The 13,614-nt window shown below is 39.3% G+C and overlaps 1 long non-coding RNA gene across 1 annotated transcript in view; it reads left to right on the top strand.

Moving 5' to 3' along the window:
- Positions 1 to 8,283: 8,283 nt before the first annotated feature.
- The window catches only part of LOC102022516, a 24,203-nt gene continuing 18,872 nt past the window's right edge, over positions 8,284 to 13,614 (top strand). The window contains exons 1-2 of the long non-coding RNA XR_261169.2: positions 8,284 to 8,459; positions 12,507 to 12,586. This is a non-coding gene — a long non-coding RNA (uncharacterized LOC102022516). The remainder of the gene's footprint in view (positions 8,460 to 12,506; positions 12,587 to 13,614) is intronic.

Raw genomic sequence — 13,614 nt, 5'->3', positions numbered from 1 at the left:
CTAGCTGCCATGCTGTCTTCAAAGTCTGAGATTCTATCCTCAGCTTCATTCAAGTGGTTTTGGTAGCTATCAATGGCAGCTTTGTTTCCCTGGAAGTGTCTTTGAATATGATTCATGTGTTCTAAATCCTTTCTATATTTTTCATTGAATGCTTCTGACCCTTGCCTTTCTTCTTCTATTTTCTTATATGTTTCTTCTTCAGACTTTTTGATCAGTTTCTTCATTATTATTGTCATTTCATTTTTTTGCCTGAGAGATTAATTCTGATCTCATCTCTTCTATGGCCTCATGGAGTTGTTTCTTTAGTTCCATTGCAGTCATTTCAGCTAATTCAGGCATGTGTTTACCAAGTTGTCCTATGTCGATTCTCCTGGAGTTGTTCTGAGTGGGGTGGATTTCTGGGATTGTGTTTTAGTCCTTCGTTTTGTCATGTTTGCTACCAGATTCAGAAAGCTCATTTTCCCTCTTCTGTAGCTGCACAGCAAAGGCCACTAGTGTCCCTAGTTTTCCTGTTGGGCACGTTTGCCCCTTAGTGATCTCTGAGAAGCGCTACTTAGTCTTGGGTTTTCTGGCAGCTGTTGATTTGTATCTAGTTATTCCCAGTCTCAGACATGGGCATTGATGTCAGCTGATGGCTGACCCTCTGATCCAGTGTCCCCTTGCAGTTCAGGGCATGTGCATGGCCCAGACTTGAGTTGCACTGGTGTGACAATTCCAGTCCAGTGGACCTATGTCCCCAGGCAGTTCAGGGTACAGGCAAAACTGAGACACAAACTGCAGGGTCGACAGTTTGTTAACCACCTGATTCTGTGTCTCCAGTCAGTTCAGTACACATATAGGAACCAGATGCAGGCCGGAGAGGTAGCAATCACAGACTACCCGTGACTTTGACCCCCTAGGGGGTCCCAGTGAATGTAAAACATGGACTCGAACTGCTGGACCAGCAGCTCTTGGAGCACTTGCTCACTCAGTGCAGGGCATGCAGAGGGAGGGGCTACACGTGCCCCTGCCAGGCAGAGAAGTCCCTGGGGCTTCTGAGTGAGGACCTCTTGTCTGCCAGGTGCATGGAGGTTCGAGACTCAGTCTGTAATGGTGGTGGGGTCCTGGGTCACCTGCTCTGCCCTCAGGAAGTAGATGGGAAATACCTGGCTCTCTCCACGAATTTCAGCTGGGAACTGTGGTGGTGTGAGTAAAGCAAAGGCTCAAACTGTGAGACCAGCAGCTCCCAGAACACTCGCACACTCAGTGCAGGGTATGTGCAGGGCTATGCAACAGCTCCCCAGCCAGAGATGTCCCTGGGGATTTTGAGTGAAGACCTCCTCTCTGCCACGGGTGCAGGGGGGCGCAGAGACTTCATCTGTAATGGTGGTGGGATCCTGGGTCACCTACTCTGCCCTCAGGAAGCATTGGGAAATAACTGGCTCTCTCCATGAGTTTCAGCTGGGAACCATGGTGGTGTGAGTAAAGCACGGACTTGAACCGCAGGTCCAGCAGCTCCTGGAGTACTCCCTCACTCAGCGCAGGGTATGTGCAGGGCTACGCAACACCCCTACCCACTGAGCCAGAGAAGTCCCTAGGGCTTCTGAGTGAGGACCTCCTCTCTGCCACTGAACAATGAATCTTGCTTGCTGTTTTGCTGATGATGGCCTTACATGCATTCTTCTCCCTGGGGATCTCACCTGAAAAAATATCCTTCAGCTCTGTAGCCCCAACAGATGTCTGGAGATGAACAAGAACTTAGCTCTCTCCTTTTTGGTACATTCTGCTGCATAGGCAGCCCTGTTTCCATAGGGTCTGTTAACTCTTGTTCCTGGCTCCTACCTTCTTCCTTTTTCTCTCTGCTTTCTGGCTGCCACTGGGCAAGCAGCTTTACCCCACCATGGCCTTCTGTCATGCCATTTCTACCTTGGAACCAGCCAGCTATGGACTGGGTCCTCTGAAACCAGGAGTCAAACAAACCTTTCCTTCTTTAAATTGTGGATGTTAAGTACTGTGTCCCAGCAATAGGAAAGATAACTAACTTAGAGTCTATAAAAGTCTTATTCACAACTATGTCCTCATTTTCTAACAGAGAGTTTGACATACAATAGATACTCAGTAAACACACTTTGAAGGGAAGGTGAATCCTGCCATAATAATGTGGAATTAAAAATCTCAGAAATTACTGTTCTTGGAAGGAGGTTTGGCATTTCCCTACTATCTGAAGATTTTTATTAGGCAGAGTTAGTGGATAAAATCAGGTGTTAGAAATATAACAGATGATTATTAAGTACTTCTCACTGTGCACTATGATTTACTGAATTAAAGTATATGTACACTCACATGTGTCAGTTCCAATAACTGTTGTGATCATACTTTTCACTTCTGATGGAAATTGCTTTTCTGTCAATTCATATTATATATCTGCAAAATAAGACAGCTTTCTGGAAAGCACTCATTTTAATAATCCCAAAGTACCTATGTTTTATTAGGCATTTAAAGATAGGTTTTGGAACTGCACTTTCTTCCTTTTTCTAATCAACAATATGAAATTAGTTGCGTGGGTCACCACTCTTTATTTCTAAGAACAATGTGAGCAATTTGCTACTGTGACTACTTAACACTTGGCAGAGTTTAATTGCTGAATCCCCAGCTAGCACAAGGCCTGCTATTCCATTTTGGTGGGGTCACAAGCTCCAGTTCCAGCTTAACAAGGTGACCCAGCCAAATTCAGCAGAAACTATTGTCTAACAGGTTCATCATTCTTCAGTGGCATCTCCTAAAGGCTGTTCATCAAATAAATGGTATTTTGTATATTAGTACTAGCCAAAATATTCTGTTAGCAAATGCAGAGTCTAAGTTTTGAATTTAGGTCTGCATCTAAAAGGTCACATTTTTTTTGTCAGACTGCTTTAGGAAATAACTGGTATGGGCAGTTCCACTTCAAGCTACCATGTGAAAGGATGTGGGAGACTTCTACTTCCATGGCAACATCCTGAAAAACTAAGACAACATGTAACTTACACTTCCCTGTGGGACCCTTGAGGCATGCTTGGTGTTGGGAAGTCCCTACTAACCAATTACCAGAGTGAAAGGTCCTCTGTAGGTGAGTGGTATGCTTCTGTGGCTTTTGGGTGATGTTGGTTTGGATACGAGGAGGAGAATCCATCAAAAGTGAAAGACCTTGACTGGTCCACACAGAAGCAGTGATGATACAGTAGGCAAGTGAATGTCACCTCACTCAAACTGGAATAGGTATGCAGAAAATTAATTCCAGAACATCAGAATTAAACTGATGAGAAGAAAGATAAACTAGATACATCTAAAGGCAATTGGAGGGAAGAGATGTAGTAGACACAGACATGAATTATGACTGACTTCTCATAAGAGGCAATGCAAGATAAAAAGATAATGCAATGACACATTTAAAGTGCCAAATAAAGCCCCTTTTAATCTAGAATTTCACACACAGTGAAAATATCCTTCAAACATAAGGACATTTTTCAGAAAAACTGAAGCTGAAGGAACCTGTCACTTGGAAGAACATATAAAGGAGATTTTCAGTTCAAGAGAAATGATAAAAAATTTGGATATATAGTGAGTGAAGAGTACCATAAACAGTACAAAATGATAAATATAGAAAAATATAAATTTCCTTATTTCTTTGAAAGGTGTTTGGCTATTTAAAACAAGCCCTGCATAAATACATAATAAACACATCAAAAGAGAGGAAGGTATAAATAAAAATATGTCATAAGACTTTAATATAAATGAAGATACATTAATTTCAGATAAATTCTGTTAAGAATGAATAGACAAAACTAGAGATAAAACAAAGAGGTATAGATAAAAGTCAAGAAAAGGAACAATATTAAATACTAAAAAGTACTTAATTATGAAGTAAAAGTACTCTATAAATGTTTAAGAGTTTTAAAAAAATCTTTCTACTTACTCCATATATTACAAATTTTGTTACAAATATATTACAAATTCATTGTCAGGAGGTAAATCAAAGATTAAGTAGTCAAACACATAGGGTAAGGTATTATAAAAATGTGTAAGCAAATCAGTTTATACTATTTTTTTTCTGAATTTTGTGAAAATTGTGGTAATTTGTCAGTCTTTAAATTTAAAAAAAAAAGTAAAATAAATCCTTTAAAATTTTTATATGTACAGTTTTATGAGCTTTGACAGAGGTGTATAATTGAGTAAGCATTACCAAAAGTAAGAGAAAGCATGCTCATCACCAGCTCCCCCCCATTTACCATAAGTCCCCATCTGTGTTACTGCTGGGCCACAGTCACCAATAACTACAATTTAAAAGAGGAAAGGTTTAGTTTGGCTCACAGTTTGTAGAGATTTCAAGCCATAGTTAGCTGGCTCCATGGCAGGGCAGCATGGACAGGGATGTGACAGAGGAGAGTCAGCTCACAGCATAGCAGCAGAAAGTGGAGAGTGTTCAAGGGAGAAGGAGGAAGATAGACCCTTCCAGGCCACTCCCCCAGTGACCACCTCCTCTCGCCAGGCTTCCCCTCCCAACATCACATTTAGCCATAAACTCATCAGTGGGCTAATCCACTGGTTAGTATCACATCCCATGATCCAATCCCTTCCCAAAAGCCAAACACCTATCAGCACATGAGGCTTTGGAGGGACATCTAGATATAAACCATAATATCACCCAACCCTGGCAACTATAGACCTGCTGTTCTTTCATCATAAGATTGATTCCCCTTTTCAAAAGTTCATCTAGATGAAAGAATAATGAATTTTTTGTTTGGTTTCTTTTGTTCAGCATGTTTTCTGACATTCATGTAAATGTATCTGTAGTTTGTTCATTTTATTTTGTTGGTAGTTTGGAGATTCCACTTTATTTATGGCAATTCACCTGTGGAAGGACATTGAATCATTTTCACTTTTTGGATCTTATGAATGAAGCTGCTAGGAATATACACAGGTAAGTCAGTTTGTGAACAAATATTTTCAGTTTTTTAGTTAAATATCTAGGAATTAAGTTGCTGGGTTCAACGGTGAGTGATTTTGTATGGAAAACTGCCAAATTATTTCATTGTTTTTTAAAAATTGCATATTGTTATGGCTTAGATCTAAAATTCCCCCAAAAGCCTCTGTCAGAGGTGGGACCTGGTTGGAAGGGACAGGCCTCTGAGTGTGACCTGGAATGGTGTATTCCTGCCCCAGCTTCTTCCTTCCCTCTCTACTTCCTGATACCATGTGCTGAATAGCTTTCTTCTGTCATATGATTTCTGCCTTGGAGCCAGCTGATAATGGACTGAAGCCACTGAAACGGTGAGCCAAAAAAACTTTTCCTGCTTTACATTCCTGGTGTCAGGTATTTTGTCACAGTGATGGAAAAGTGATTAATATACATTTCCTTAATGAAATCTTTTGAAGAGCAGGTTTTTCTTCTGATTAACTTCTCTGTATCATTTGTTTCTTTTATAGTGTGTGCCTATTATATCCTGTCTAAGAAGTATTTTGTTACCTGGAAGCAGCAAGAACGTTTTCCTATGCTTTCTTCTAAATGTTTCATATTTTCTTGTTTTGTGTTAGGACTATTACTCATTAGGAGTTAATTTTTGAGTGTGATGAAAGTTAAGGGGTAAGGTTCTGTCTTACCCACCTTAGTTAGATAACTGATCATTCCAGCAGTATTTGTTAACATGGTCATCCTTTCTCCCAATTACCTTGGATTAAGAAATATGTGGATCTGTTTGTAAATTCTCTAGTCGGTTCCATTCATCTATGTCTATATTTATACCAATGTTACTCTGCCATTATTACTATAGACTACAGCAAGTTGAGAAGTCATGTATCCTATATTCTTCAACTTTGTTTTTCTTTTTGAAAACTGTTTTGGCTATCCTATTGTTATGGTTTATGTCTGTGTGTCCCCCCAAAGCCTCATGCGGAAATGGGGCAGGCTGTTAGAGTTTAAATATGGGTGTGAGAGCTGCACCCGCCCGGGAGTGGATAGTTTGCATATGTAAGGGAGAGGAAGAAGCTGCTTGAGGCATTCCTCCCGGATTCCGCCATGGTGTGTGTGTGGTGGCAGCTTTGCTGTGCTGCCGCCCTGAGATACAGCCCTCTGCAATGTGCCACTCTGCCTTATAATCTTCCAAGTACGGATTGAAACTTCGACAAACTGTAAGCGAAATAAACCTTTCCTTCCTTAATTTTGGGTGTCAGGTATTTTGTACCAGCAGTGAGAAAAAAGTAACCAAGACACCTATATCTTTCATATTTTTATATAATTATATATATAATTTTATGTAACTATAAAGTCAGTTTGTTAATTTTTATTAAAAAGTCCTATTAAAATTTTGATATATAGATAAATTTGATTGAATCTATCCTTAAGTATAAATAATTTTTCTATTTTTATTGGCATCATATTTTTAAATTTTAATTTCTAATTTTTAATTATTTGTAAAGAGAACTATAATTAATTATTATACATTCGTAAGTATACTGTGAACTCACTAAATTAACAACTTAATTCTACTGACTTTTTCATATATTTCCAAAGATCGTGGCATCAGTAAATAAAGGCAGCTTGACCTCATAGTCTAGTATGTATGCCTTTTATTTATTTTTCATGTACTCTTTAGAACATCTGGTACAGTGCTGAAAAAGAGTGGTGACAGAACACAGAGAATGCTTGTCTTCTTTCCAATTTTAGAAAAAATGCATTTAATTTTTCACCATTACATATGAGCTCAGCAGTAATTAAGAAAATATACAATGTTTTACTAATACAGTTATCTTAATATTTAACTAATATACAATATCAAATTTTGTAAGTGTCAAGATTCATTTAATGTAGAATACAATGCTATTCTGTAATCAACAATGTGTGTGGAAATATCAAATGTATAGTCTATTTTCTATGTTTAAGAAAAAGACTAATATTGGATGACTTGTCATCAATCTGAGTTTCTATTTGCTTAAAAGAAAATAGCAGTTTCTTGCTATTATTATTGGAGACACATAACAAAGGCTATAAGATTCACTTTGGGTGTATTGCTAGTTATTGTTCAGCACTTTAATGATACTCAGATTAAAGAATTAGAATCCTGATCCATCAGTCTGTACCTCTTCACACACAAGGGCACTTGAATTCTAGGAGTTTATCCAAGGTCCTCAGGAGAAGAACCAACAAATTCTCTCCAGTACTGCGTTCATTTACCTGTGTTTCTCATAAAATATGTATACATTTTGTCTGCTATATCACAAATACATTTCTATACATTTCTATTACTTGAGGCAAGACAATTGTTTCTCTGTTTATGTTTCCAGAAAGAACCTAATTAACACCTGAAATTCAAGTCAAAAATAAATTAGTAATTTTACACTTCTGCCTCTGTTTGACAAAGGCATTAATGTGGTCTGTTCTTTTGCCCTCCTTGCTCTCTCCTACCCATTTCTCTAATACCCTTAACAGCCAATGTCAGTTTAATATGCAACTATAGAGCTGTCTTGCTGGTGGGAAAAGAAGAAATACTCCATTCATTAGTTTCACTGGAGAAATATCTTGGATTTAGAGAGAAACTATGTGAGCATGACACCATATGCCTGTGCTCTAAATGGATAGCCAGGCAGCTTTGGGAAATATATTATTCAGTATGGAAACTTTTATAATGATGAAACAAATGCCTAAAACACAGACAAGGAAAGAGCTGAGTATTTGTCAGCCTAATAAGGTCAGGATAGTTATTTGATAAATATTAAAATAGGCAAAATAGGCATTGCACAAATAAAGAAACCAAGGCATTTTTCATGTAGGCATTTTAGGATAGTTATTTGATAAATATTAAAATAGGCAAAATAGGCATTGCACAAATAAAGAAACCAAGGCATTTTATCTCATGGACACCATGAGATAAAAACCTCTCACTGTAGCATTTGTTGCCTTTGGGAACTTCCAGGACAAGTTACTGCCAGGGAGGAAGAGACTATGACCAAAGTGCCAGTCACCACCTCGTCTGTGTCCTTGTCCCCCAGAGGGCTAGCCACCCCAAGATGAAAGCCATCTCTGTCCGTCCTCTGCCTCTTGCTGTGTTGTACAATGCTATCACAGCTCCAAGTAGACAGAAAGAGAGAGCATGGTAATCAGCATGGGTTGTACAGCAGAACTGACTCTTGACAGTGAGATTCAAGTTTCCACGCTTCATGATGATGTCATAGTGCAGTGCTTGGCTCCAGGAATCACAGAAGATGAAATGTCATAAATTCCATTAATGTGACTTGAACATCATCAGTCACCCGGTATGGATTCCAAAATATTTAGGATTTCAGTCCCTGCTCAGGGAAAACAGACCTTTCTCAAATGTTTAGGGAAAGGAAGAATGCTGCAAAGGTGTGTTGGTAGGGTTCTGAACAAAGAAAAAGCCTTGCTATGCAGTGTTTTCCAACTCCTGTGATGTGAACACTCCCACCATGGCTGATTTTAAGTTACTGAGGTAGGATCAGTGTCCTGGCGTGAATTCGCATAGCAGCAGGTCCTCTGTGGCTTCACCACCACCCGGAGACAGCAGCTAAGAGCTCAAGAGCAGAGAAAGAGCATTAGGCTGCAGTGCAACTAGCAAGTGAAGTAGTGAAGTTTTAAGTATTTGTTACTTTTGCTTCCAATGTTAGAAATATAAAGGTAAAGATCTTGTGTGCAAAGAATCTGATTATTCACCTGAAACACTGAATAGATTTTGTCTTGCTAGCTGTTTCTCACCTGTGTCTTGTAGCTTTTTCTTTGTTACACATCAGCTGCTCTGTTTTCAAAGGGTTTTAATGCAGTGTTTTGGCTTTTAATTTTGTTGTTTCCTTCAGCTGTTCTGTTCTGATTCACTTTGTGACATTAATGCCTTAGATAGTTTTAAAGACTAACATTCTTTTTTATTTTAAAGAGAAGAAGAAAAATAGAAATAAAATAAAACAGAGTTTTATATCAGGCTAATAGGAAAGTAACAATAGTTAATACATTGTATATTGTTATCTTCATAGTAGGTAACTCAGAGTACAAGATATAGGCATGAAATATTGTCCAGATAATATTAACACCAACATTTCTTTTCAATGAATTAAGAGAAACTAACTGTATAACTATTTTAACTATCCTGTGTGTATATATATTTTTTCTTTTTCTTTTCCTTCCTTTCTGCCATCAGTTCCTCTTTTCTTTTCAACAGTTTCTTTCCAATTCACAATATCTATTGTACATTTTGGATCTTATTTACTCTTTCAGCTTCTCACACTAGTGAGACAATATGATGTTTATACATATGGGTCTGATTTATTTCACTTGTGAGTATGATCTCTAGTTGCATCCATTTACCTATAAAAGTCTCAGATTTATCCTATTTATGACTGAGTAGCACTCCATTATATTAAAGAACACATCTTTTTTATCCATTCCTCGATTGATGGTCATTTGGATTGTTTCCAAGGTTTAGCTATTGCAAATTGTGCTGCTATAAACATAGATGCACATATATCACTGAGGTATGATGTTTTTAATTTCTCTGGGAAGATACCCAGAAGGGGAATAACTGGATTGAATGAGACCTCTAGTCCTAGTTTTTTGAGGACTCTGTATATAGATTTCCACAGTGGTTGCACCAGTGTACACTCCCACCAAGAGTGGAGGATTCCTTTTTCCCTATAGTCCCACCAACATTTATTATTGGTTGATTCATTGATGGTAGCCATTCCTTCAGGAGTGAGATGGAATCTCACTGTTGTTTTAATTTGCATCTCTTGAATGACCAGTGATGTTGAACATTTTTTCATATATTTATTTGCCATTTGTTTTTCTTCATCTGAGAAGTGTATAATTCATCTCAGATGCTGATTTTTAGATTGAGTCTTTGCATTTGGGAGGCCTGATTTGTTTCAATTCTTTACATTGAATTTCATTCTAGATGTAACCAAATTCAGTAGTTTGGCTGAATACAAAGTCAACACTGAAAAATCAGTAGCATTCCTGTACACAAATAACTCACTGAGAGAGAAATTAGGGAAACCACACCCTTTACAATGGCATCCCCAAAAATGAAATAGTTAGGAATCAATTTAAAAGGAAGTAAAAGAGCTCTACATTGAAAATTACAGTACTCTGAAAAAGGAGATTGAAGAAGCTATCAGAAAACGAAAAGATAACCCCTGCTTATGAATAGGAGGAAACAATATAGTGAAAATGGTTCTACTCCCAAAACTGCTATACAGATTTAATGCAATCCCAATCAAAATACCATTAGCATACCTCACAGAACTAGAGAAAACATTCCTAAAATTCATCTGGAACAAGAAGAAACTTAGAATAGCAAAAGCAATCCCAGACAGCAAAGGAAAGGCAGGGGGCATCACAAAACTCGACCTGAAATTATACTACAAAGCATCAAAAACTGGGGTTCACCTTATTAAAAAGCTTTTGCACAACAAAAGAAATCACCAACAGAGTGAAAAGACAATCCACAGAGTGGGAAAAAATTATAGTCCTTTGTCCCTCAGACAAAGACTGACACTCTATTGGTGAAATATTTACCAAATAAGATTTTTGTCCAAATGGAATTCTGAGCAGACTAAATGTCATTATTTCCTACTGTTTTCTTATAATACCAAGGTATAGTGTTCTGCTGATTTATCCTCCTGTATCAATTTGTTTACTAATGTAACTTTGAAATATATAAAATTTTCAATTTCCAATAAATGACAAACACAAATTTGAGGCATTTTAAATGTTTTGCTTATTATATAAAAAAGCAATTTGAAAGTGGTCTTAATGTAACCTTGAATTTCACTGTTATTTTATTCTATGCAAAATAATTTAATACAATATTCTATGCATTAGATTTACAGTTTTGTTTTATAAAAATGCGAGAATCACTGTGAAGAAATATTCTGTGAATAATTCATGGTGATAATTTATCAGATACAGAGAGATAATAAATAGCTAAATGAGTCTTTTTCTTCTTGAAAAATGTAACCTGGATTCTTTCATGTGTTCTTATCTACACTCTATGCCTTATTTAGAAATAATATAAAACTAGTATTTTTAGTAGTCTCTGTGCTTTTCCAAATCACTGCTTGTTCAGTTCCACTCATCTATCCATCCATCCATCCATCCATCCATCCATCCATCCATCTATCCATCCATCCACTTAACAAATAGTACCTACTGTGTGCAAGGCCCTTATCTCCTGTAGTGAAATGCTGACAGAGATCAGGGCTTAATAGAATCACAGGTCCCTGACAACAAATATTCATAGCCAAAGCAGATGTGTCACATTTTTTACATTCATTTTCCCTGATTGGAAAACTGGGACCTGAAACAGGAATGAGGACATCCGGGTGGATGCTCTTGAGGAATCTGGCTCTCTAGTCTTCCTGAAGCCTCAGAGCTGCAGGGCCAGCACACCTTGCCCTATTGAGAGCTGTGTTTCTCTGTGCAGGGAGACATTTTGGACTTCCTCTCAGCATGCAGATGAGTGCTCCCCTTAAGAGCTCTCCATCTCTTCTGCTGACTCCTGGGTGGATAAGTAGGTTAAATCCCAGTGTGACCCTGGTGGAGAAATGCTGGGTCTGATAAGGGGGGAAATTATGTTCCTAAGGAATGACCAGAATTAGCTAGCTTGTTCCAACACAACCCAAGGGAGCACTCCTAGGACTGGATTTGAGAGTAATTTGCATAGGGGTGCTGGAATGTCAGACTGTATAAACAAAGATTTGTTGGCTTAGGGGTATTTGCTTGAGACACAGCATTTGACGTCCTGGCGAGGAGACCAAAAATAAGATGGGGCTCACTTGCTGCCCAGTGAGATAGTCACCCATACTGAGTGAAGTTGAAATGCCTGAATCATTGTGGCAACTGTTAAAGGAAGAAATTAAGATTTAGGGAAGACTTATCTACGCTGGAATGGATAAATTAAAGATGTCCTATGGCAAGATCTAGAGAACAAACCATTTACTAAGGCCATCAGGAATGTATTAGTGACAGGGTCACTGGCATTCCTAAGATGTTCCGTGGTGGCTCTCCTCAGTGGGTAAGGGCTGTTGGTGTAGGAGGCTTTTAAATAATCTGGCTCACTGTCAGCAATGTGGGTGATAGCACTGTGGAATAATATAGATCTAGAGTAGCAACTTTTCCTCTTGAAACTTGGCAGACTTCTCTCTGCGTCTCTCTGTCTCTGCTCTGTCTATCTTCTGTCTCTCTGTCTCTGTCTCTCTGCCTCTCTGTCTCTGTCTCTGTTCCTGACTGTCTGTCTTTCTCTCTCTCTCCCTCTCTGTGTTTGGGGGTGTTTCAGTGATCATAAATAATGGAATGGCAGCCAATTGGACCCACCTAACCCACAGGAAGTTTTACAGATGATTAATAGAATACAATATCCTTAGAGGCAAAATGGATATGTAGCAAATAAAGGCATTACTTAATTTGTACTATTAATTGAAATTAAGGATGAATGACTGGCAGGCTGAGGACCAGTTTTGCAGTAAGAACTCACAAAATCTTTTCTCAGTTCTCCATTTTAGGACAATTTTCTCACCTGGAATTAATTGAATACTGGGTGTCCCAGAAGAAGAATCTTGCAACACCACAGTAGGTATATGCTCCATTGATTCCCCTAGTTCTTCTCCAAAGGAACCTATAATTATTTACTAGGGTAATTGTACACTGGGGAAAGAGTAATACACACAGATCTATTTTTTTGTTTTTCTATTTTAAAGAGAGTAGTAATAAAAAGGTGTAATAGCAAAATACCAACAACATAGACAAAAACAAAACAAAGCAAAAGCAATAAGATTGATATAGGGGCTGAGCCCCATACATCTTCAGGAAGCCTGGTGAGTCTGGGCTCTGCCTCGCTGACCAGCGTGCAAGGCAGGTGAAACATCGGGCACCCTCTGGGGCCTCTGTGGCTACCCACCACACCCGTAGTGTGTGGGCCCGGGCTGGGCTGAACCACAGACATCTTCAGAAAGCCCGGTGAGTCACAGCTTTGCATCCCTGACCAGCGTGCAAGACAGGTGAAACCTCGGGCACCCTCTGGGGCCTAGGAGGCTCCCTGCCACACCCATAGTGTGTCTTCCAGGGCTGGGCCAAACGTGACACCTTTAGGAACCCAGTGAGCTACTCTGAAGCCTCCCCTACTAGGGTGTGAGGCAAGTGGATCCCTGGACAACTTCTGGGGCCTTGGTGGTCACTGCCAAAACAACTCACACCCCCCTGGTAGCTCAGCTGAAACCTGAACATAGTCAGCTGCCTGGGGAGCTCACTCTCACCCCTCCCCTTCCAGTGTGGGAAGCAGGCTCTGTCCTGGGCAATATCTGAAGCCTATGTGAACTCTGCCTGCATCCCGCCCCCCACTCTTGTGGAAGCTGGGCCAGACCCCATACAGTCTCAGGAATGCCGGCGAGCCTCCCCTGCCCTTCCCATACACTTCTGGGAGCCAACTGAATGCAAGAAAGGTCGGGAGCATCTGGGACCCCCATCTTGCCACAACTCACCAGCACAAGAGCTACACTGAATACTGGGAATCTTCAGACTCTCACCCTGCCACTCACACACAATCAGGACAGTGAGACTGCACTACAGGGAGTCTCTGGTTCTTCAAAAATGACAAAATG

The sequence above is a fragment of the Chinchilla lanigera genome, unplaced genomic scaffold (genome assembly GCF_000276665.1).
Source record: "Chinchilla lanigera isolate Chin_1 unplaced genomic scaffold, ChiLan1.0 scaffold00024, whole genome shotgun sequence".
NCBI classification, from domain to species: Eukaryota; Metazoa; Chordata; class Mammalia; order Rodentia; family Chinchillidae; genus Chinchilla; species Chinchilla lanigera.
This window is presented reverse-complemented; position numbering and strand designations above follow the sequence as displayed.